The sequence below is a fragment of the Stigmatopora argus genome, chromosome 9 (genome assembly GCF_051989625.1).
Source record: "Stigmatopora argus isolate UIUO_Sarg chromosome 9, RoL_Sarg_1.0, whole genome shotgun sequence".
NCBI lineage: Eukaryota > Metazoa > Chordata > Actinopteri > Syngnathiformes > Syngnathidae > Stigmatopora > Stigmatopora argus.
Window position 1 is genome coordinate 16,547,085 of NC_135395.1, and position 25,949 is coordinate 16,573,033.

General features: G+C 38.2%; 1 protein-coding gene across 5 annotated transcripts in view; it reads left to right on the forward strand.

Moving 5' to 3' along the window:
- Positions 1-16,474: 16,474 nt before the first annotated feature.
- LOC144082869 (X-linked interleukin-1 receptor accessory protein-like 2) overlaps positions 16,475-25,949 on the forward strand; it is a 160,346-nt gene continuing 150,871 nt past the window's right edge. For 4 of the 5 annotated variants that reach the window (XM_077610331.1, XM_077610334.1, XM_077610333.1 and 1 more), the window contains exon 1: positions 16,475-17,308. The gene's annotated coding sequence lies outside the window, so the exon portion shown is untranslated. The remainder of the gene's footprint in view (positions 17,309-25,949) is intronic. The other variant, XM_077610332.1, reaches the window with a different exon arrangement.

Here is a 25,949-nt window from a genome sequence, read left to right on the forward strand (position 1 = left end):
ATAACAGCAGACCCTCTGAAATATTTTCCAGTATTTTTGAAAAGCTGTCTTCAGCACTCAGCTATCACCTCTGAACCTATTTTCCCGAGTTGCCCCTCATCTTCTTGTATGTTTTTTTTTCAAGAAGCCAGCAGGAATTCAATAAAAGTTATATCCGATGATATGTACTGATTTATTGGCTGACTGATAGAAGAAGATGTAGAGGCCGGTGAATGTCAGCTAGTCTGAACTTACAATCAAATTCAACAAACTCTCCCAGAGAAGTAGTTCTTTCATCCAGCTATCCATCAAAAACGTTAACAACTTGTTCAATCATCTTTCACGGTAGTTTAAAGGTCCATATTTTACCAGAAGTTGTTCAATTTGTGGCATTCGCACAAAAGTAAGGGCAATTTCCATTAGGATTTTCAGGAGACTTGATAAGGTCTAGCCATTTTAAAAACTGAACTTGAATTTGCTAACATTGGCTTGAGCTTTTTCTAATTTGTCATAAGTTAAATCAAAAGAAAACTTTCGCCATTGTTGAACTAAAACCAGAACTGTTGTCTTCCAAGAAAAACAAATCTTGTAAGAGCTCTGATTGATGATGTATTATTTATTAACTTGCCTTAAATTCAAAAACCACAACCAGTCATCACAAAAATTCATGTACACATCTTTACTCATTCCGGATTCAATCAATATATCAAGAAGGCTAGTACTTATCAAAGTTACTGCAGGTGCTCAGTTTCTCATGTATTCTTATGGTGAATTTATAGAGAAGCTGATCATGAAGATACAATACTTGGACATAGACAATTTAAAAAAAAAAGTATTAATCTGGTGAACTCCAAAGGTCCCAATCCGTACAGCTATGTATAAAACATGATCATAGAATCAACCTCATGATCAAAGACCAACTTAAAAAGATGTCTTTGTTTAATTCTAATAGCTCACACTTCAGTTTTGGAGTTTCCCCCTAAGTCTGTTTACCTCTAATAGAAATATCCTTGTTTCCATGCAATTTCCCCGCAGGAATTATTTAAGTTTTATCACACCTAACATAAAATACCTGCAGTTAAGCATGGAAAAACTCATCGTGACCCGCTGTTCTTCCCTGACAGTTTTAGTCTGACAGCAGGGATGTCAAAGGTCTGTTAATGGCTTGACTTCCAGCTGCTGAAGTTTGTCCTACATGTCATCTCCTTCTCACTGAAGTGAAATAGTACAGTCATTAAAGGGCATGATTCACTTTTATGGCAAAGGCATGTCCTGCTCCAACTAAGATGTTTACTGCTTATATTGATACTATCGATGATTTATACTAACGTTCACCCTGTATACAGAACAAAACTATCTTGAGTGAAAGATTAAAGGGATTATGCAAATGTAAATACACCATTTACATATGCACACACTCCAAACTGAGGATATTAAACCACACATTTATGTGATTTGTGTATTACAGCTGATATTTCAAAAATACTTTCTGTAGAATAGTTTCAGAGCATATAAAATCCTGCCCTGTTTGGTTCAGGCTAAACTCATTAAGTTTGTGGTGCGCACCTTTTGGGTTAGTGTGAATACAAACCAGCAAAGTCTAGTGTGAAGTGGTCCAAGATGCCGACAGAAAAGGGGCCTTGGTTCATTTCTGATCGAACGGAGATGTGGATTGCTATTGGCTGGAAAAATGACTGCTCTTTGGTTTGAATTAGTTCTGAAATCACAGGCATAAAAAAGTGAACTATGGAAGTTCAGAGTGTGAATATGCTGTGAGCAAAATATGCTGTGTTAGGGAGGCAATTATAGCAAAGTAAACTTGATTTTGTCCCCCAAAATAAGTTTTAGAGACTTTATTTTCAATAAGGAAAAGGCCCAATAAGTTTTCTGTTCTTATGTATGATGGAATAATATTGACAATGGAAATCAACATGCTCTCTCGCATCCTTGGTTTAAATATTTAAATGTCTGTAAAATTCCGCTCCAAGGTAAACATTTACATAGCGTTTGATAATTATTATTTGAACTAGCTAGCGATCCATTTCTACCTTCTGGCAGAGCCGCACACTGTTTACGCACGCTTGGGCCAGTCCATTGGCGAAACATCATCTGTCGCAGCATGTATCACTTCAGTGGCTGCACAAAATTTTCATCAGTGTTAAAAAGGTGCTCGTGTCCTCACCTCCCATGGATAACACAGTCTGCAATGTCAGCCACTTTCAATCTCTTCATATCCTGTTCTCTGACCTTGTGATTTTTGCCATGAACTTGTGTGAAAAATACATCTTGTATTTTGTTCCCAAAATGGCTTAATGTACAGTGAGTCTAGTAATATTATATCCACTTTGGGGCTGGTGTTGAATGAAGGTGCAAGGCTAATACTTTAGAAAAGCATTAGTTCATAGACCCAATTCACATACAGTAAGCATAGCAGAAAAGCCACAAAACGAAATTCAAAAATTTCTATAAATGTCAAAAAGAAAAGACGTATACCCTGAAAAACATATTCCTATATTATGTTCATTTGAGAAAAGTACATCTAGTTCCTGAAGGGTAAAATGGATGAGAACAAACTTTGTTTTTGGTTGTCATATTAATCAGCAATAAAAAAATAAAAAAACTCTTCCACTATACTGCAAATTTAGCAACACAAAAGACACACTGGTCCCACCAGTGCTTATTTTTATTTACTCTGTACTTTACTGTTTTACAAAAAGTTGGAGTGTAAATATTTGGCAAAATCATACACTTCTGTCAGGATCAAACAGGTAGCTGTGGGGCAGGTGAGTGTACAGCAGTGATCAACTTGCTGCAGCACGTTCCCTGCAGGCCCATCCGACCTCCGCTGTGGCTTTGTGCCAGGAGCCTGTCTGGCTCGGCCAAGGCTGTGTAGTGCGATGCGGAACAGGATGCGGCTTGAGAAACCTGGTGCTTGTGGGCTGGCCGCCATTACTACCTGATTGGAGTTCTTTATACATTCGAGCATACTTAGCAGGAAGAATTAGCATTGTTGTCCTCATTTACCCTTAAAGTACCTCCACGTGACTCATCTGGCTCCTGATCTAATATCGATGAGTACGATAGAGGTGTGGGATCGGTATGGATACACATAATGAGATCGGTAAAGCTTCATTTAAGCTCTGTTTTATTTTGTCTAGCACGTCCGTGGAGGAGTGGTTAGGACGTCGGCTTCAAAGATGGACACACAATCCCTTCAAATGTGTAATAACTTCGGGGTGAGGTAACAGATAACATGAAAAGACGTTGGGCGGTGATCTGCCTCCTACTGGCTGACCGAAGGTAAGTGAAAGACAGTGAGAGGTAAGTGATCCGCTCTGGGGGTGATGTGATGTATCCAGTCTGAAATTATTTTCACTTATTTGGGTCTTTTACCGGGGGAAAATGCACGTCATGGAGAAGCACCACCAATTTCGTCATACGCAGTTTTTGGGTATGATGACAATTAGGCTTTTGTCGAGTCAATGATGATGACAAAGCCTATGTCCGATTATTAAATGGGTTCGATACCAGGTCCAAAACTTCCTGTGTGGAGTTTGCATGTTCTCCCAGAGCACGCGTGGGTTTTATCCGGGTACTCTGGTTTCCTCGATTTGCCGCTAAAAGATGACATTTGTTAAGTAAAGCATTGCCATTTCTGTTTAGTCCGCAGCACATTTTGAGTTTTAATTGGGCAAAGCAATGATCTTCCACAGGCTGTAGCAATGTAATGCTTAAGATGAGCACAACATCTGTGACTGCTCTCCACAGGCTCCACTTAAGTGTGACATTGATATTATGTTCATTCATTCATTTTCCATCCCACTTACCCTCACAGGGTAGTGCTGGAGCTCATCCCAGCCAACTATGGACACCAGGCAGGAGACACCCTGAATTGTTGGCCAGCCAATCACAGGGCATAAGAAAACGTACAACCATTCACACTCACACTTATACCTAAGGGCAATTTAGAATGTTCAACCACCTGTACCAACTCTCCTCTAATCCGATTTCTCTGTTGCTCTCATTTTTACTTCAGCTTTTTTGCCTACTTTAACTTTGGAGTACCTGCAACATTGCTTGTAATAAAACAAGCAATAAAACGTAGTTATGTGTGCATGATGAATGTATGGATGATAGAATGATGGAAGAGACTATGAAGTCAGACTTGGTAAAAGTCGACAAATATATCATTTTTTGTTTTGTGTGTGCAACATTGCAAATAGGCCTTCTGCAATCACATTCTAATACAAAATTTTGCATGTGTATGCCTGATCTTTTTATGTAAATGTGGCAACGCATGTGTTTTTCATATCACGGGTGAGGTGTTATGTAAAGAGCTTCATTTAGAAGAGGCAGTGCAGGATGAGAAAGAGTGGAAAGGATGTAAAAGTAGAAGGAGGAAATGGAGACAATGATGAAAATCGGAGAATAATTGAAATACTACTTTTAGATATATCTTCGCTTGAAGGTTGGTTATCCGCTGGGTTTTCTAAAACATCACAAACCAAATTATACCCGCAACTGATTTGAAATCTGTTCATTGTAATGTAAAATATCATTTTCTAATTAATAAGTGATTGGCCATAGCCCAAAGCATACAGAAAGCATTAATCCATTCATGTTCTGTATTGCACTTCCTTTCAAGGGTTGCTGGAGCCTATTATAGTGAACTTGGTGTGAAAGGCTTATGACACCCTAGACTGGTCACCAGTCAGCTGTAGAGGAAAACAGAGAGACAGACCACCAATCGCACACCCAATCATACCACCGCCAAGCAGGAATCGACCCTAAGCTTACCCACACTGAAGTCAGGCAAGTGAACTATAGAAAGCTTGTAGTAACTTAAAGTCTTATAATTCTAATAATGTACAAAATCGGGTGTTAACATTGAGTAGGTAAAATTTGTTGCATAAAGGTGAACATAAGAAAACGGGATACGAGCATCTCACATCAACAGAATCCCCCATATGCCCACCTGCCACTAATCCATGTTGCCTAATTTTGTATCAAAGTTCATTCCAATGATTTGTGCTTAAAAGTAATCATAAGCCACGTGCCCCCAGTTAATTACAACAAAAATAATGCCTCATTTTATTACATATGCTATACATTCTATTATTATATGCATTATATATACTATTATTATTATGCAGGGCCAACATAGGGGTCATGGGATGTGTTACACAGCATGAGTGGTATTCACTTATGTATTTGAGAGACAATGAATTCATTTAAGAAGTACCAGGTCCAGGATGAACGTTGTTTCTGTGGTATGTCTTATGTTGGAAAATCTGACTATAAAGTTGAACTTGACTTAGCTTCATTTTATGAGCTTGGTTGTGGAATGGATTATGTTCGTATCATCAAGACATAAAAACTATGTGACAATGAGCTTCCAAAACTTAGGTCTGAAGCCAAGAATGGCGAATCCATGGAATAGAATAATGTCACGCAAAAAGGTTGAAGATTCCACAGCATGTTAAAGACAATTGCTAGATGGATAAAAATGTCCAGACTGGTTACACAAGCACACTGTTGCTAAGTGAGCATGCAGGCGAAATTGAAAAAAAAAAATCAAACAGTTGGATCAAAAGATGGAATGTGATTTTTCCTCTGTTTCAAATTGCTGTTTTGTGTATGGAGCCTTATCTCCACACCGGAAACCAGTGTGGGCTGTAAACACTCTGGGCTATTCCGGCTTTCCTCTTGTATCGGTACTGTAAGCATGCGTGTGTGTGTATATGTGTGTGCGAGCATGTGGGTATGTGCAATGATTCGCCCGAAAGAGTGTGTATTGTGGTGTGGGTGTTTGCCAGAGAGATGTGAGCAGGTCTTTTCTAAAGCAAGGGTAGAAGAAAAGATCAAGAGAGGGTTCGTCACTGAAAAAGATACAGTGGCTTCACAAGCCAGAATTTCAGAGATATTTTACACTCTTATGCGGATGGTTTATCTTTTTGCTTCTCATTGTGAAAAACGTAGCTGCTTGGGTTAGCTGGTTTCATGCAATGGTCCAACTTCATTGGGGTCTAAAGCATAAAATACATGCTAAATTAATGATGCAAATATTCATCTTCAATCGGGGAGAATTTAAATGCCTTTTGAAAGCATTTTGTCCAATAGGCAAAGAAAGAAAACGAATGAAGGCAAGAACATTGATGCACGAGTTGACCCACAGCATATAAATGCAGGAAAGAAAACATAAATACTGGTGTTGAGAGGTGGTACATTGAAAATTGGATAACCCAGTGAGGAGATAAGGCAGGTTCCATTGGGCAGTGAAGTAGTGGAAGAGTGGATTTGAATTGCAGGGGTGTAGGGGTATTGAAGGAAGCGCAAAAGCTTTTACAAGCACCATCAGGGAGGCTCTGAATATATCCCCCCTTAACAAAGCAGGATGAACATGTGGGAAAAGAATTGCACTTCAAAGTATTAACTCATCAGAGAGCTTTGTGTGTGTCTGAACATTCAGCACACTTGCAGCCTGCTTCATTAGGTGCTGCACTAACCTGATGTAATCACATTGAATGCACAAAAATACATCTATGTTAAAAACTTTTTTTTTCTGAATTCATTATACACAGGGCTGTGGAAAAAAAGCAGCTCCCTTCCAAAATTTATATAACTGCATAGTTTTCTCTAATTTTCTGTTCTCGCTCCCTCGTAATGTTTAGAATATGGCTTTGTAACCAATTCTAAACCAATTGATGTCATTTACTTTTTTTTAGCTTTTGTTTTCATTTACGGTTTCATAGTTGCATATGTCCATACAAATATTCGATTGTTCGTAAATAACCTTGAAGTACACGTTGAAATATCTGCACCAAATGATAAAAGTCTTTGCCGCCTTTGGTGCTACTTTCATTTGGATGATAAGTGGGTGTTCACTTGTATGTTCAAAGGTACAGAAAAGTCTGTGTGGGTGCTGTACGGAGCACAATCTCCCATTTTGAAAAGTGCCCCTACTTTTTCTCACTTCCATTTCAGTTCACTTCTAAGTGTTTTCACACAGTTTGCCTGTGTTGCCGTTGAAATGTTTGGTCTAACCGGAAATTATTGAATTGGAGTGACAGATAGAAGAGCAGGGGGAACTTTGTGCACATCCATCACACACAGTGATATTCTTATTGTTTTAGCTCTTTAAAGCAGTACTCAATGATGTTAAAAATACAATTGCATGCCTCATAGGTAAGGAACCCCAACAAAGTGTCAGTGAATTGTAGGCGTTTTATCCCTCAAACAATTCTTCCCACTAAAATCCATTGGTAGTTTCAAAGTGAGCTCCATTTATTCATTTTCAACACCACTTGGCCTTGATGCTGGAGTTTATCCCAGGTGACTTTGGGCGAAAGGCATACGAGACTGGTCGCCAGTCAGTCGTAGAGCACATTTAGAGACAGAAAACCATTCGCACTCCCAAATACACTGCCACCAAGTAGGAATTGATCCCACGCTGCCCGCACTGAAGTCAGGCAAATGAACCACTGCTCCATTGGGTTGCGTGACCTAAAGTTAACAAAATCAATTCACCAATAGGTCTTATGTAACATCTTAACAAATGTCAGGCATGAATTTGGAATAATATTCTGTCACCTCAGAAAAGGCTGTTCAATTATTTTAGTTTTTAAAGAAAAGTTAAGAAAAAAAAGAATATCATTTAGCTCATGTACGCTGTTTTAACTTAGCTTTATAGGGAGTGGAGAAATTGATGAAAAGAATTACATGTCAAAAGATATCAATGACACTTGTGGTACAAATAAAAAGGCTTTTAATAAGGCTGCATTTTATTTGCATAACAATGAGGAAAGGTTTAATAACGGTGGGGCTTCCCATTGTATGTGAAATATCATTCTCTGAGTCTGTAGTTCTGCTAGCAAGGTTGAGCTTTCATGTGTTGGTGTGAAAATATGTGTCTGTTTCCAAGAATATGAAAATGAAATCCTACTGTCGAAACAAATTAATTCAATTCATGCTTCTCATATGGCAGGCTGCTGTGTGTTTTATGGTAAAGGATATTTTTAGTGGGTGACGTCAACTTTGACTCTTTCAAATGGGGAACGAAATGCTGTGTATTATGAATCAACATATGAAAGGAATAATTTGCATAATTCAAAGCGTAAAACACGTATCTGAGTTTTCTTACCAAGCCTTTTTTTCACTTTGCTTTTTCACGGCTAAACCAGTGTGTTGGGTGCATGCTTAGACTAAGATTCATCAGAGATTAACTGTGATACATGAGTTCCGCTTAGTCTTAAAACAAAAGTCCACTGTCAACATTTAAGACAGACACGCAATAACGCAATTTGCATTGACTTAGGAGGATTAGTTTTCTTCCTATTTAAATAATGCTCAATGAATAGCATTGAATCTAATGCTGCGTTCAATAAATAAACCTAAAAATAGCATTTTGTGCGCCTTATTTACGTTGGCACCTCTACTTACAAATTAAGTGGTTTTGTAACTTGAATTTTTTTTGTCATTTGAGATGCATTTTCCATGTAAAAGTCCTAACCTGTTTTAAGGTCTCCCAAACTACCTATGAGTCACAGGGAGAAATCACAGCTGTTGGCGTTAACATTGTTTATGCAGTGCATGTCACACAGGTCAGCGTTACGTTGGAGAAAACTTGGTGATGTTTGCAACTAAGATATCTTTTAGAATCTAATTAATTAATTAATTAATAATCTTCAGGTAAACACCCTTCTCCAACATTCATCCACACCTTTCTTTCTCCCTAAACTAATTTCAACTTCCACTACAGTACGTACTTCATCTACTTTCTGCCGCCTTGCTGTTTTTCTATATTCATTGCAAGCTCAGCTGTCCGGCAGGGCAACTTGCTGTTTTAGCTTTCAGCTCACTTTGCTCTGTCATGCATTTTCTATTTTGCTTTCCTTTATATTCATCCATCTTTTACTTTGGCCTCTAGCATGGCTCTAAAAGCAGAACTAGGCAGTCAAGTGACTGATCTTTCTGTAGTTATATACGGAAATACAAAGAAGGAAAATAAATTGAAAAAGAAAAATTGGGTAGGAAATAACAACAGAGGCAGTCCATCACCAATTTCAACTATACTTCAATTGCAATTCACAACACACAGTGTTTTTCTTTCTATGAAGCGTGGTATTGCTTCAGAAAAAAAGATGGATTGCTTTAACAATGGGAAAATTGCCTCTACAACATGTTGGCGTATCTATGAAGGACATTTTGAAAGTGTAAGACCACATCGTATTCGCAAATGTCTTGCATTCAGTATTTATTTTGTATAAGATGGATAGGCTCTAGCACCCCCAAAGCCATAAATTGCATAAGCAGTATAGGCTGGGTGGGTATAATGTTCCAAAGTTTCTCAGCATAAACATTGGTACTAGCAAGTACAGTATAACCATTTGGAAATAGCAAAAGCAAACTATACTGGTGTACTAAGTAATAATCGGGATAATGGGTAGGTAGATAAATAAATAAATAAAACTGGCAGTTGTTAAAACATACTTTGTAGCAGTGAGGAGGGCAATAACAAAAATAATACTTACAACAACCTCGATAAAAGATGAGTGAATGGAACCAAACATATTGGACATTTCCTCCTCCGAACTGCGTGGGTTTTTGCCGGTTAGTCTGATTTCCTCCCACATCCCATAAAAGTGCATAGTAGGCTAGTTGAACGCTTTAAATTGTCCCTAGGTATGAGTGTGGCATGGATGGGTTATCGTCTCATTCTGCCCTGCGATTGGCTGGCAACCAATTCAGGATGATCAGGATAGGTTCCAGCACCCCGGCGACCTGTGCCGCTTTGCCCATGAGTTCATTCTTAAAATACACTTGAATTTTTTATTAGTTTGTTTTTCCCTGATTCAGATATTCTAAGAAAAGTGGAATTATTTCAAGTTGGCCCATGTTTTTTTTAAAGGGGGCCTTAGGGCAAAAAAATGTGGACATTCTTGATCTATTTTTTTTTTACATTTTAAGGGTATGAAGAAAAAAAAGTCTATGTAAATTACTTCAATATTATATGGAAGAGCAGTATGAGAAGACAAAATGTGACAAAAGAAACATCAGTTGATCAATAGTGGCTATCAACAGTGATGAAGTCGGGGAAGGCAGACCAGCATACACTTACACTTATCTTTTAAGAATACTTCCTAAATCTAATTTCTGTTTCATTGTAATGTGTCCCCCGAATAGTCTTCTCTCTAAATGGATCAAAGTGATTTATGACTCCTTTGTGTATCAGAGAGAGTCAGATATCCTTTAGCTCTGTTTTTTCTCAACTGAGATCAAAATCTGGCCACGGTGAAATGTTCAGATCTTTCATGTACACAGCTGACCTACTTTTTAAAATAATAAAAAGTACAGTAACCATCCATTTTGTACAGACAAACAAACAAACAAAATACTAATACAATTTCTTGCTTTGTTTTTTTTGTTTAATACTCAACTGCCTATGCAGTGTCTTTTTGCAGTCATATTGCATTGTGCTCATTCTTTTGTTAGGCGAGGATCAAAACTGAGTGGAACGGACATGGTAGACCAGTAGATGAGATAAAGTATATTTTATAGGTGCTTGGTGGGCTCGTGATGGCAAAATAGCATACCTGCAGTATCTGATGATGATGATTGGATGCCTCATCTAATCAGCATCAAGAAGATGCCAAATACCAACTGAGAGTCTCAGATATCAGCAAAAGATTTAAGTTAGGGTTTGATTTCCAACAAATGTGAAAAACACAGGTTTAAAATATGTAATATAAGACAAAAAAAATTATCATTATCACTCTCAAATGAAAATGTTTAAGTTTAGACTGACAAAGAATTATTGGACAAAATGAGTAAGTTGACTAAGTTTCCCAATCCTCGCGTTTGCTGTTTTTATTATTACCCATTCTGTTCTCTTGGGTATATAATTTTAAACATATATATATTAATTCATTCATTTTCTGAACCCTTCATCTTCACAAGGGTTGCGGGGGACACTCATTGGAGCTTATTCCAGCCGAATTCGGGAACGAGGCAGGGGGCACCCTGAATTCGTGGCCAGCCAATCGAAGGGCACGAGGAGAAGGAATAACCATTCATGGTATGCTTTGCAATGTGGGAGGAAACCAAAGTACCTGGAGAAAACCCACACAAGCCTAGGCAGAACATGCAAACTCCACACAGGAGTACCGACCTGGATTCGAACCCGGGACCCCAGAACTGTGAAGCTGACGTGCTAACCACGTATCTGCCAGGCTGCTATATTTTTTTCTATAATCCTCTCGAAATCTTTTTGCCACCTTTTCCTGACACCACTACATTTGCCAATAAAAGAAGGCAGATCACTTTAAACCTGTGTAAAAGAAATTCACCAATGCTTACATCCCTTCTCTTTCTTGAAAATGTCACACCAGAGGCAGTGACTTTTTTGGGTGAGTGTGAGTGTTTGTTTGCTTAGAATCAATAGGAGCATCTAAAATCCCAAACACAATGTTTAATGCTTACAAAAACAGAGATGTTAGCATGTCCCAGATATGTCTCTCAGTCTTTAGACGACATTGTAGGATTTTTTTTTTCTGCGCTCAGTGGGCATTATGCTTTATTTTCAGCTTTATAAGACAGACACAAGGGAGAGCAGAAACAGCGTTAAAATCTGTCTCAATGATTTGGGCGTCAATGCTTTTAGAAATACTTCAATGACTATTTCCACCTTTGTGCAAGTTAACAACTGTTGATCGTTGGTATTCTGAGAGCCCTTTTGTCCAAAGTGTAGTAATTAAATTTAGTTTTTTTTTTAGAATACTAGTGTATTTTGAAGGGGACGTTCACTGGCATGATCAGCTCGGTACGTGGCTATGTTTCAAGACATCGGATTACATTTTATGATCGATTATAGGAGAAATCTGATACCAATCATTCTGATAGTAATGTAATCATCATTTCAACAGTTTAAAGTCACAAAGCAGTCTGTTGTGTTGCCTTTACTATGCAAATGAAGGTGTTAATTCAATGCTGAGGACAGCATGTCTGATAGTTGACTTGTATTCATCAGTGGTATTTGTTTTTGCATTTGGTGAAGGCATGATCTTTAATTGGTATTATGATAAAGATATAACCTCTGGGAAATCAAGACCTCCATGATTGCCAAGTATGATGGCAGCCCAATGCCAAATGATACGTATATTAACAAGTCAATGAGGCTCATTTTCAATTTAATGCCAAAGGAATACTTTATCTTGATAGAAGCAAGTAAGTTTGACTTGCTTGCCAGATCGTAAGATTTCTCATTTTAAAATGAGACAAGTAAGTTTGACTTGCTTTTCAGAGATGTTCAATTAACAAATATCCAAAACCAAACAACTGATTTATGTGTTCAGATACTCAAATTTGTGGGTCATTTCGGTTGTCCAAAGCGCCGTCTACTCTCTAAATAGCTTGCAGAGTTCTCTTAGTGCTAATTAGAATTAAAAACAGCAAAGAGTGTGCATGTGTCAAAGCAAGTGAGGGAAAACAAAATGTTAACCACAGACGAAGGCAATTAAGCCCCCTTTCACATGTCTGCTTATGGCCTGTTTTAAGTCTTCTGTTTCATGTTCTGCATCACCAATTTCTTGTCTTCATTCCATCTGTGACTGAAAAATCTTCACTTTATCCTCCATAACAAATAAATCCACACAAAATGATTCAGTCAGATTTATATTCAAAAGGATGGTGGGCGGTTGATTGGTTCGAATAGCAGTTTAACAAATTAAGAAGAACACAAAAGACAGTCGTTTTGCCAGATCGTAAGATTTCTCATTTTAAAATGAGGCAAGAAAAGGTTAGCAGATGGAATGTTGGTTTTAATAGAAAATAATATTTTACCGGCATCTACTTTGCACATGCACTAAAAGACACCACAAGGCAGCCAAAATGTATTTATTCTTTTTTTACATTTTAACTCATTTGCTGTCATTATGTCAGTAAAAGACAAATCCAATTGACTGGGAGGGTGGAGGCGGATGAATGATGTATATTCATTCATTCATTTTTAATGCTGCTCAATCAAACTGGATTGGAATTCTATTGCTGTCAATGGCAGTCAAATAGGATCACTCAATGTGAGCCTTTACAGTTGAAATGGATTTGAGGTCTACAATTGTCAATAGCAGTGAAAGAGTTAAGGGCTAGAAACAACAATTAATCCTGAGGTATATTGCAAAAAAATCTCCACTGTGACAGCAGCAATTTGGGAGAAGACCGCCTCCTTAAGCTGAGTGAATAGTAAGTTATCAAAATGGCTGAAACATTAATTGCTAGCAAAAATTCACTTCTCTGAAGGGAAAAATTAATCATCAGCAACTTCAGGAAAATACTGTATGTTATACTAGTTATTTTGAAGAGGAAGTTGATGAGGAAATGAATGGACTGGCACTATTGAGACTAACAAAAACAGTGACGTTCTAGACAGGAGACTGTAACAAGACACTATCACACTGCACCTACACAATCAAGTGAAGGGAATTAGCAGATTAGTAAACATATTCATTCATTCATTTTCTGTACCGCTTTATCCTCATTAGGGTCGCGGGCGTGCTGGAGCCTATCCCAGCTGACTCCGGGCCAGAGGTGGGGGACACCCTGAATTGGTGGCCAGCCAATCGCAGGGCACGGACAACCATGCACACTCACACCCATACCTAGGGGCAATTTATAGTGTCCAATCAGCCTACCATGCATGTTTTTTTGAAATGTAATGATCCCCCGTTATAATCTGACAACTGTCTCTTTCCGTTTGGATTGTCTCTGCTTCCTCGGGTTCCAAGGACCAGATCCAAAATGTTTTCTGCATCATTGAGTACTTTGCCTGTCTGGTAGACTCTTTCGAGGAACAGCATGACACCAGGGTGAAGAAAAGGGCAGGCAGTATTGACAGTGACCTTTTACATCTATTTAGCCATCTGTTCAAGTTTTCACTTTTGAATTGACATCCTCAATCATCTGCACTGGCTATAACTTGCTGCAGCTCTCAATCATTCTTTTATTTTTTTAAATTACTTATCCTCACGAGGGTTGTAGGGATTTTTGGATTGTATTCCAGCTAACTACGGGCACCAGGCGGGGTGATGGTGGCCAGCCAATCGCAGGGCACAAGGAGACGGACAACCATTCACCCTCACACTCACAACTAGGGGCAATTTAGAGTGTTCAAGCAGCCTAGATGAAACCCATGCAAGCCCGGGGAGAACATGTTAACTCCACACATGAGGACCAACATGGAACCACATTTGTGTGTTTTTTTTTTAAAACATCCAAATGTTTTATTGTTCTTATTGTTTGAGCCTCTTGCTAGTCAAAAGCTGGCCAAACCACGTTACTGTTGTATATAAAACAATGTGATCGTGGTGTAATTGATATGGGCACGGGCAAATTGATGATTTAGGGCAAATGATTTGGGAGTAAACACTTTTATGAGCAGTTTATCATCATCTCACAGTCATTTTATTTCATTGCAGTGGCCACACTGGCAGACTGTGGTCTGGTGTAAACACCATAACTGTAAACCATGAGTACCCAAATATTTAAATGCCCGCTGGCAACAGAGAAAAAAAAAGAATATTGTCACACTGCGTACCCTGTTTAGCAAGGCAGACGATAAGTCGGCGCCATTAAAAAAGGAGTTCATAATAACCACAGGTGACTTAAAAATTCTAATTATTTGTGTAAAATAGTTCACGAGCATTATGTTGATGATTACAATGTCACTCTCAGCCTCAGGCCTCTGATTCATACAATTGTTTTCCCACCTAGTCCCTTAATGTTTATCTCCCAAACCTGATATATTTTCAGGATTTTCTGCATCAGTGACTTAACAATCATGAGAGATGATCTTGGATGCTGCGGGAAAGTAGTGAATTTTGCTGAAGTAGTTTGCTTAAAATGGAGAAAAATTGTTGATAGATTTCAATATTATGTACTTATGCCACAGACATGTAGAATATTCACATTAACTATATATGCAGTAGAAGGAACAAAACAGCTTTCCACTTGTTGTCATTGATATTATAGAAAATGTGATGCCTGCCAAAATGCTTATGTTCGACCAAATGAGGCTAGAAGTACCGCTCAGACAGAGAGAGTGGGGGGATAGAGAGCGAGACAGGGAGCGATAGAGAGAGAGAGTGGGGGATAGAGAGAGAGAGACAGGGAGAGATAGAGAGAGAGAGAGAGACGGGGGGAGATGGAGAGGGAGATGGAGAGGGGGAGTGAGAGGGAGAGAGAGGGGGGGGGACAGAGAGCGAGAGAGAGAGAGAAAGCAAGAGAGAGAGAGGGAGAGAGAGATTGAGAGAGAGAAGACAGAGAGAGAGAGAGAAAGAGAGAGAGAGATACCGACAGAGTGAGAGAGAGAGAGAGAGAGAGAGAGAGATACAGAGAGAGCGATACAGACGGGTAGGGAGAGGGAGACAGAGGGAGGAGAGAGAAATGGTGGGAGAGAAAGAAAGGGAGTGGAGAGAGATGGTGGGAGGGAGAGAGAGAGGGACGAAAGAGAGAGGAGATAAAGATAGAGATGGAGGGAGAGATAGAGAGGGAGAGATAAAGAGGTAGAGGGAGAGAGGGAGAGGGGGAGAGGAAGAAAAGGGGGAAGAGAGGAGAGAGACAGAGAGCGAGAGAGTGAGAGAGGGGGGGGGGAATTGAGGGAGGAAGAGAGATAGAGAGAGAGAGTTTGTTAGCATGTCGGGTGGGAAACTCTAATCTATTTTATAAAGATGTATCACCCATTAGATTTGCATGGTTTGCTTGGAAAGATATGGGCATGTAATGCTGCCTTTTGCAAGATGCTTTACTGAAATACTGAAGAGCTCTGCAGTCTTGACCAGCCTGCCTTTTCAGCTGTTGCCTGCTTCATTGCTTTTGTGGGCCACAGTTGACTATGTGGTCCAAAGCATATAGAATTGTCTTATAAAGCATTGTAAAACCAAATGAAGGGATGGGGGGAGTTCAAGGGGCAGTCAGTAAGAGTGTCAACCATCTGTCAACCACTATAAAGCCTTGTTTGCATGCTCTGTTAAAACAACTGATTTGAAGCAGTTATTCTTTATACAGTAATGGTCCCTCACGGGTTTATAACGTTTTGCAACCAAAAGGGGGCAGCACAATGGCACTTTTTCCTCCTACAACCCACGTACAAAAAGCATCTCCCCTCTCCTCTAAGTTGCTCTGCAACGTTTGAGGTCAAAATGATGAATAATAATTTTATGTGTAAAAAAAGCCTTTGGGAAAAAAAAACCAATGCAAAACCCTAGCAATCCCTATCAGTCAGTTTGTTGTGAGTAGGGATGCCCTATCTTTTAAAGTATTCATAAAAAAAAACTATTCGGTTGCAGTGAACATAAAATGTCACATTTAAATTCTTATTTCATGGTGCCTTTCTGCGGAGTTGAAGTTATTTAGGATTGGCAAAAGGAGGAGAGAGATGATGATGAGGAGGAGGTGAGGAGAAAGAGGGGGCGGCACATTCCTTCACTGGGAAAAGTGGAGTTGATCTGTCACATAGTCACTGGAAGAGGTCCGTTGTGTGGTCGAAAGCGAAGACATCCATCCTCTCAAAATCTCTCAGCATCATCAGGACAAAAGATGTGACTCGAGGCTTGTTAACATTTTTTTTCCTTGCAAAAGAGCGCCCAATCCAGTGAAGGGCAGAAGACTGCTAATCGGGGTTTTCAGATGCGCTTCTTGGTGGAATTTGGACGAAAAGGGTAGAAAAAAAGCGGACAAAGCGTCTAAAAGCAGAAAACTTGGAGGTGGACATGGTTGAACGTGTTTTTGGAATATACATTGGGAGGCGCACGTTTGCATGAAACGCCACTTTTCACCAGGATTTCATTTTGGCATGTTTGGGATGTTACGGACTGAATTGAAGACGACTCTTATAATAAATTGCCCAATTTATTGGCAGTCAATTATCACTTGACTCTGAGGACGCGATAAAAAAATACGCATGGAGAATGATTGACTTAAAGTTCTATATTGCGAAAATCCCTAGCTTCATTGCTCTGTATAGACATTGATTTTTTTTTAATTGTGTACGCCTCACACTGAATGCATTTTGGATGCGTAAAAGTGGACGGACGGCTACATGGTAATACGCGGACACAGACGGATCCAAGGGAAGATTGCATGAGGCTTTATTCATTTTGAACCCCTATATTTTGAACCCAGAAAGTTCGCTTTTTTGTCAGAGGAAGGCGACCGTCTGGAAGGAGAAACGCTTGACTGCAGCGTTGAAAAGAGAGGAGAGGTTGGATTATTTTTATATGTGATTGTCCTCGTTACCATCATAACATTGACGGGTTTTTTTCGGACGCCGGACTTGTAGGTAAGATGCTCTCACGGAGCAATTTTACGCGTGGCTTTCGTGTGTGGGGGGGCTACTTGGCAAGTTTATGTGTTGGGGGGGCGCGCATGTGTGCGTCATGGCCGGTAAAGTGGGCATGCATGCATTGCAGAGACAGTTTGCGTGTGTGCATTGCATGGAAGCCAACACAAATATATTTTATAAATAAGTATTCGTTGCTTTACGTTTAAAAGCCGCCCACCCACACACACCCCATGCACACCCACCCCTTGAAAGTCATGCAAGTATACTTGTGTTCCTCTTACATTCCTGCATTAGTGTTGTGCACTTGCTGAAAGGTAAAGGTCACAATATTAGGCATACATTTGCAGTTTAAGAAGAACTCATGTAATTGTATGGTATAGCTGATAGTGTCAAATACTTATTGTAATGTAAAGTTTATGCATATTTGCGTGTTTTCCAATCTGGCTACTGCAGTGCATCATCAGGTTCTTCCTAAAATCTGGCCTTTACGAACACATCTCCTTATCTTTCAGTTTGTAGGAGTACAATTGTGCACTGCTACAAACTACGTAGAAATCAATGAACGTGCTAAACTAAAAATAATGTTTTAAATTGATATTGTTGTTCTCTACTATTGGAGCCTTTAGAATGTACACTTATTGGCTTCAGAATATAGGGATTAGTAGTATATATTTAGGCTCTTCTACATTCAGTCAAGCGGCAAGGAGGAAAAAACATCTTTTAGGGGATTCTCTGTATAATTTTGTCATTTGTTCAAGTCGTCCAAATACAGACACTGTTTGTCTGAGTGCTCTATAGCCCAGCAGGTGTTTTCCCTTTCCGTCCTCCTCCCCACCATCTTCTTTTCTGTATGAGCATTAGAGGGAGGTTCGGTTCAGAAAACAGTGTGTGTTGGTCATGCAATGGTATACACGTTTTTATGAGGAATGTGTTGTTTTAAGATGTTCTATTTATCTGTCAGTCTGTCTTTCTGTCTGTCTATCTCTCTATCCATCTATCCATCCATCCTTCTATCCGTCCATCCTTTTTTACCTTTGCAGATGGAAAGTGAAGTCAAATTTGAAATGTAAATCACTTCTGGGATGTAGAACTTAATGTTAATTGCTTATCTTAGAATGGTGCTGATTAAAGGTTTGTAGGAACAGTAGGAAACTACATTACGGATGAAAGACATACAGATTGTAGAGGCATAAAACAATCAGAAACAAAGCGAACACTGTAGTGGAGAGACAAGAGAGCAAAATGTATGTAACAAATTGATGCTGGAAGATGTATTTGAAGACTGCCCGAGAGATTCGCATAGTGACCTCAACAAGACGGAGGTGGGCACCGAAGGACAGTAAAGGGTCAAAAAGGCTAAATACTGGATAAATGGTGGACCCAGACAACGTTGTAGGTCACAAATAGTTGTCTTGGGCACAGCATGATTTGATGGAAGTAACTAAAGTCAATAGTTGGAGGTTTGATGCTCTGTTCTTTGGACATGCCCCACAGGTTGTTTTCTTACTTCCCGTCGGCCAATCCTCCCGCAAGTCTTCAACCACAATCTTCATCCTCACTGGGGGTTAAGTTCATGAACCCCAGATCATATTTTGGCAAGATAAAAGAAAAAATCATACAGTTCATATTTACCCATCGGTCAAATTCTCTTTGTTTTGATGAAAGCATACTATATTTTTAAAATTAAAACTGAAACATAATACAATCAAATAAAATTACAAAAGTAAGTAATAATACTCTTGGCTCTCTTAGCTTCACAGCATTGCAATATTTAAAAATCCTTCTTAGTCGCTGACTCTTTGCTATTTTGTGATAATTATTTTTCCACATAGCCTATTACAGCAGAGTAGTCAGCACTTGCCAGAAGGAAAGTGTTTCAAAGGCAGAGAGAATTGGGATCATTTCACACTTCCTATTACCATATGCATTAGCTTTAAAATATATACATTTGGTTGCCACTTGGTAGCTTTTGTCTAATGCGATGGTCCTGAACATCAGCCCCTAGGTAAATGTAAATCAGTGTATACCGAAGATGTAATTTAGCCTGCCTCAGTTCATTCTATCAGCATTTGTTTAAATAAGGTGCCCTTCATTATTTCTCCATTGAACATTGTCAGAAATCATGTATTCATAATTCTCTAAACCTCTAATTTTTCATTTTGAAATAATACACATAAGTTACAATAGTTTCAATTTGTATTTGATAAAATTAATGACATACAATAGGCTAGTTTGATGATTGGCTCATGGGAAACTGTGACATTTTGTTTCACGCATAGAGACTTGATCAATGCTTCTTTGTCTTACCACAGGAAGGTTCTTGATTAGCATTTGCTCTTATGGTTAAGTGATTTTTTTAGACCACTTAAATCAAGCACATATCGTAATAGCACACACAGGGATATTTTCAAAACACATTTATTTTGCCAAAATATTTTTTATAACAGACTTCTGACCCTGATTTTGAAAATTAATGGAAAATAGGCCCAATATTTCTCATTGTCGAGTATTCCGTTGCATATACGTTGAACAAAATTCACGCATCATTCTAGTCTAATATTTAACTTTGGCACAATACTCCAGTTCATTGTAATTAATGTTTGTCAACATACAGTACTTGATTGCTGTGGTGCTGCTACTGTTGCAACAACAAAAAAGCCAGAAGTTCTGAGCCACTTCTAAATCTGTTCCTGCAGCAAATGATAATAACATTCTTAGGAAGTGTTATGGTGCCTGTAGGTCAATTCACAGTGTTGTGGAGGACAAGCTGAGTTCAGAATGGAGCCCTGCAGCTGATAAGGACTTGGTGATTCAGTATATTCTCTGTCAGAAGGGTGGCTGTCTGCTGACAAAGGGTTTGGATGAGGATCCTTCACTTGAAGGTTGATTATTCTGAAGAGCTGATTCACTGTTAATGATATTTTTATTTCCCTTTCATCATTGCCAGTGATGATAAGAAATACTTTTGGTTGTGTTGCATGACTACAGACAATATAGCTGTATAGGTACCATCAACAGAGGGTGGAGGTGTCATTTAATGCTGTCCAGATTCAATGTTTTTTCTTACTCATGGCATTCCGACAGTTGGAGAAACCCCAGGCAGTGTTAGCCTTCTTAGCGGTCACAGTGTTTAGATTGCAACTATCAACTGTCCTTGTATTAGCGATTTTGGTCACATGCCTCTTTCTGTGCCCAAATGTGATCGGGTATCTGACTCAGAGGACTTTTTTTCCCTGTAGGTTAGAGAAGTTTCTAAAACCTTGGCAACGGAGCGGAACACTAAAGGATTTTATCTTGCTGGTGGCTATTTCAATGTCCATTCTTAAGATGGAAAGTGTACTCATCTACGCACAGTGAAAGCCATTTGCCTGTAGACTCTCAAAATCAATGTAGATAAGGAAATACATTGTCTTACCAAAGCACTTGTAAATAGTTTATCTTATCAAAATTAAACAATATATTGTAAGATAAATTTCAAAATGTTACATTTTCTACAGTTTTTGACCGATTCACACATTAATAATAAAAAGAAAAAAGTAATCACAAAATCAAGGCGCAAAAAGTTATCTGCTAGTTTTTGGCAAAAAAACAAATTCTAAATTTTTTTACTTTTTTTTTATTTTTACAAAAGGCTCCCAATACATATTCACATTCATTGCCAATGGCTGATCCAACTGCCACAAAAAAAGGTTTTTATCAACTTGATTTAGAAATGAACAGGATGTAACCTGCCAATGCCCCAAAATAAAGTTATTCAAAATACACAGTAACTTATACAGCCAAAATGTGTAAGAAGTGACTCAGAGTAAAGGGGAAGTGACTGTTAACACTCTAAAATGAACATAAATGTGTTCCAAAATTAAATCATTGCTTGATACAGACAAAGACTGACATCCACTTAATTATAGATGGGAGTATTGGCTGTGAACACACATTTTCAGCGTCATTGACGAATGAATGAATGTCAAGTGATCCACAAAATACACAGGAAGTGACATTGAAAGACCCCAAAATGCTTAGGAAATAATCCCAGATTATTATTTAGTACCCTAACATTAACAGGAAAGTGTCCCCAAATTAACTCATTGCCTGCCACTGACAAAGATAAACATTTGAATCATTTAAACCAAGAAGACTGGCTGTGAATACTCATTTTTCATTGGCATTGATGGCTCAAGATGACAAATTCATTTAAACTGGGAGGGGTGAATGAACAAATTCATTTGTCTCTCTTAGTTCAAATGAATTGGTCATCCTGCCCAAAAATGGTATTCAATGAGTTACAGGAGATTTAAAACAAGTCAAAACTCTCTGTGGGACGATGTTAAATGTTTATATAAAATCATCGCTATTCTATCCAATTTTAGTTGTTATCAGTTGTCAGTTGTTTTTTCTTTCTCTCAATTCATAAATGAAATTGGTAGCAGTTTGTATATGAAATAGAAACATATGCCGTCTCCTTCTTTAACTCCTCGCCCCCTCCTATTCATTACTGTGGCTCTCTAGTACACCCCTCAGCAAATCTACCAGTGTCTGTAGCCTCTGCTTTGTTGAAGTAACATTTTCTGACAGGCTCGTCCCTATGGATTGTGATCAAATAGAGTAATAGTGTACACAGCAACAACAGTGCAGTTCAAGCTTGCTAAAACAACAGCCGTAATATGGCAAAGATCAGCGTCTTGCCAAAATGATTTGACATATTTTTACACTCATTCGACTACATTACGCTGACAAAAAAGCATGTAAGTAGCTTTAAAGTACATGAGCAGTTGAGTTTGTTTTTTGAAAACAGCATTGTTTAAGACTACTTAAACAGTTTCCATTACATGGTATTTCTTGTGAATTTTGGTTTATATTAAGATTGGAGTTTGTAATTATTTACTTTAAATATTTTTATATAAAACTACTGATTCATTTAGTTAATTATTTGAAACAAATAAGGAGAATAAAACAATGAAAAATGAGATTAATACCATCATTAAAAAATTCAATCTGTTACATCAGGGTATAAAAACATTTTTTGTGCCAATGTGAAATCTTTCCAATATTGAAATTGTGATCTTAAAAAAAGATCAGGTTTTGAAACTTGTATTTTTAAGTATTTGACTCATTGGTTGCCATTGACGACAATAAAGAACCATTTCATTTTGACTGGGGGATGTCTCAGATCAAACATTGACTGTAAGACACAGCTAAAATTGAATTGATTATCTATCGCCAGTACTCCCAGTTGAAACTTGATGTCTATAACTGTATTTGGCAGGGAATGGGTTAAGAACTACCACCAACAAAATGATATTGTAGAACATATAATCATTTTGCATGTAAAACATGAAAAAAACAAATTAACTGGAAGTTATTCATGGTCTGATTTCCAGAATATCTATCTATCTATATCTATATATATATATATTTATATGTATATATATATATTTATATATTTATATATATATATTTATATAAGTGTATATATATATATATATATATATATATATATATATATATATATATATATATATATATATATATATATATATATATATATATATAAAACAGGCATTGTGTAAGTGTGTGCGAAGTGGTCAAGTTGAGAATTGCAAAACAAATTAGGCTGTATTTAAGATTTTTTGTGGACCATATTCAAACATATTCTAATCATTTGATAAAATGATGGTTAAATTACTTCGGTAGAACAACACCCATGTATAATTTCACATTTGTTAAAAAAACAACATGGCTTTTGCATTAGCTTTTCACTTGAATCAAATAAACATAAAGCAGACTCCCCATGCCTAAAATAAAAGCAGTTGAATGAGAGCAGGGTCAATATGTTTTGTCAAATTGCCTTCCTGGCTCCCTTTCTACCACCCCTGGATTCTCCTTCTCATTCATTGGTTACCTGGGAGCACCGGGTGTGACTCATTACAATCAGAGTGCCTGGTCATTCTAACAATGGAGTTCTCACTGTGAAACACATGTTTTACCAGCAACCCAGACTGACTACAAAGAAGGCAAATGTTGGATTTTATTCCCTTTAAAAAGGAAAATGCCACTCACAATCAGGATTGAAAACAAAGAGGAAAATGCTCTGCATGGAAACCATCCTCTACATAAAAGAAGAGCTGGAAAAGGGTTAGTTTTCTTGAGATGTACTATAATTTGCTTTAATCATGAATTTGTGAAATGTATGGCTGTTCTGAAACATTGCATGTTTCCATACTGCATTTGTATGAGAAATGAAAACCTTAACTTTTGTTACCAAAATATTAGAACTCTCAGAACTTCCAAGAGTTAAAAAAAAACATGTGCTCATATTGCAATTAAAACTTGCATTTGAGGCTCCTTGACACCTAGGGATGACTTAATTTACATTATTTATTTATTTAAAATGAACACAGACTAAATGTATAATATTGCCAATAATCAATATTTCAAAATAGCAAACACGATTGTCCCAGATTACATGCAGAAATGAGCCTCTTAGGTAAATAGTAAACCAATGTTTGATATTCATTGAATTAAAGGTAAACGAAGTTGCCTTATTACTTGATTTTGGCATATGAGGGATAAATTATCTCCCTTAAAATTCCATGCATTCTAGTTCTTTCTCCTTCTCATTTCTTTCTTCTCCTTCTGCGTTTTCCCCCCATTCATCTTTGTCAGCTAGTGTTCATAGTAGCCGTGGCTTTATTAATGTAGAGGGAGGTGAAAGAGAACGGACTTGCAGGTTCCACCGGACTGAGTACTAAAGGGATTCATGCGGTTTCCATTGAAGAAGGAAAAATAATGCCATTTGTAAATGTCACATTCTGATATACAGTTGTGGTTAGAAGAGCGAGAAATTTTTGGGAAACAGGTTGAAGTGAACTGTGCTGTGTTGCTGCAGCTGGAACATTATCATGCAGAACAGCACCTCCATTTTGGCCAGCTCGTTCACAGCGACATGGGCTCTGCAACTGCCTGAATGAGCCGAGATGATCGTGTCTTTTCCTGCCAGAAGGTGTTTCCATTTTATGTTTTGCCGGACTAAATGTCTCGGATCAGTGAGCGACATACTGTGTCCATGACCATGAGCTGGGACTTTGGTTACATCCAAAAGTCGAACTTCATGTTCCTGTTACACTTTCTCAAAGTCAAAAAATATTCAGACCGTGTCCATAGTTGAATAAAGTTTCTGACTAATACTCAGAAGCATTTTTTTCTTAATTATCTTTTTTTTTTAAAACTCTGACAGCCTTATGGATGTCCTTCTAGGCGTGCCCGAGTCGCTAGTTGTTCAGAAGTGATAGTGAAGTTTAATGTTTGAATGGATTTGATTGGTATTTTCAATGAAATAGAGAGTTTTGTAAATTGTGCAGTGCTGTTTAGGCTCTAGTAACTATTAATTTGACTTTGTTAAATGCCTATTTAAGCTTTTTTCACCCACTGTTTTATTATTCCAATTGTAGTTTTTGTTCTTGGTCTTTAGTAAAATCCCTCCCCCAATGCAAATGCGACTTCTATATAATTTCTGTCTCTCTCTTCATTGTGACCGATACGTGGGTGAAAATTACTAATTCATTCTCTCATTTTCTGTACCGCTTAACATCAAGGGGGGAACTGGAGCCTATCCAAGCTAACTATGGACAGCAGGCGCAGAACACGTTGAATTGGTAGCCAGCCAATGGACAACCAATCATGCTCACATTTAAGGACAATAGCTTACCATGCATGTTTTTCACATTCTGGGAGGAAACCAGAGTACCTGGAGAAAACCCACGCAGGCATGGGGAGAATATATATAGGAATATACATAGGAAGGTCGTAACCCACCGGTTATTGAAACGTCAATCTCAGAACTCTGAACACGATGTGCTTCAACCATTCTGCTAAATTATAGTTTGAAAAATACAGTAATAGTCTTATATTCTTTATTGTTGAAGTTACCACTGTTCTTTAGAGTGCTGCATACTGTTACATTCGCATGTCATGGTGTGATGCAATGATGAATTTAGATACTTTTTTTTGTTATTTTTTAATTGATTGTGAGTTGAGGTTGACCTTCCACATGCAAAAACATGTGACTTGCAGTGTTAACATAATGCAGGTGTCTGGTAACATGCATGCAAAATCAAAAGGATACTTTGCAACGTATTTTTGAGTCTGTATCCGTTTTAGCTACCGCAACCAAGATGGCGCCGTTCAAGTGTCAGCCGGCGGTGGTAGCTCCGTCCACTCTTGCTCGTTTTGTGTTTTTGCTGCTTTTCTGTCTTAATGATTTGATTTGGTGATTCTCAATGATCCCATTTACTTTGATTTGCTTTGTACTTTGTGCTTTTGGTTTGTTGTTCTGTCTGATCACCCTCTTGCTACTGCCACAATGACATTTCCCGAATACGGGATGAATAAAGTTATCCAATCCATATGTCACAGTGTTTATGGAAGTGGCAGTGAGCCACTCATTCTCACAATGAGCTGTTGGGGTGCTGGCGTCCTCTCCTTGTGAGTATAACATAGATTAAACAAAGGCAAAAGAGAATTCCAAAGGCGATTCTGGGAACACAGCTCAAACCTGTTTATGGAAATGTGTCATCAAATCTAAACAGCAGCTACATGGTCTTTACAAGCAAACATAGTAAGGTAATCCCACCTCTCAGTA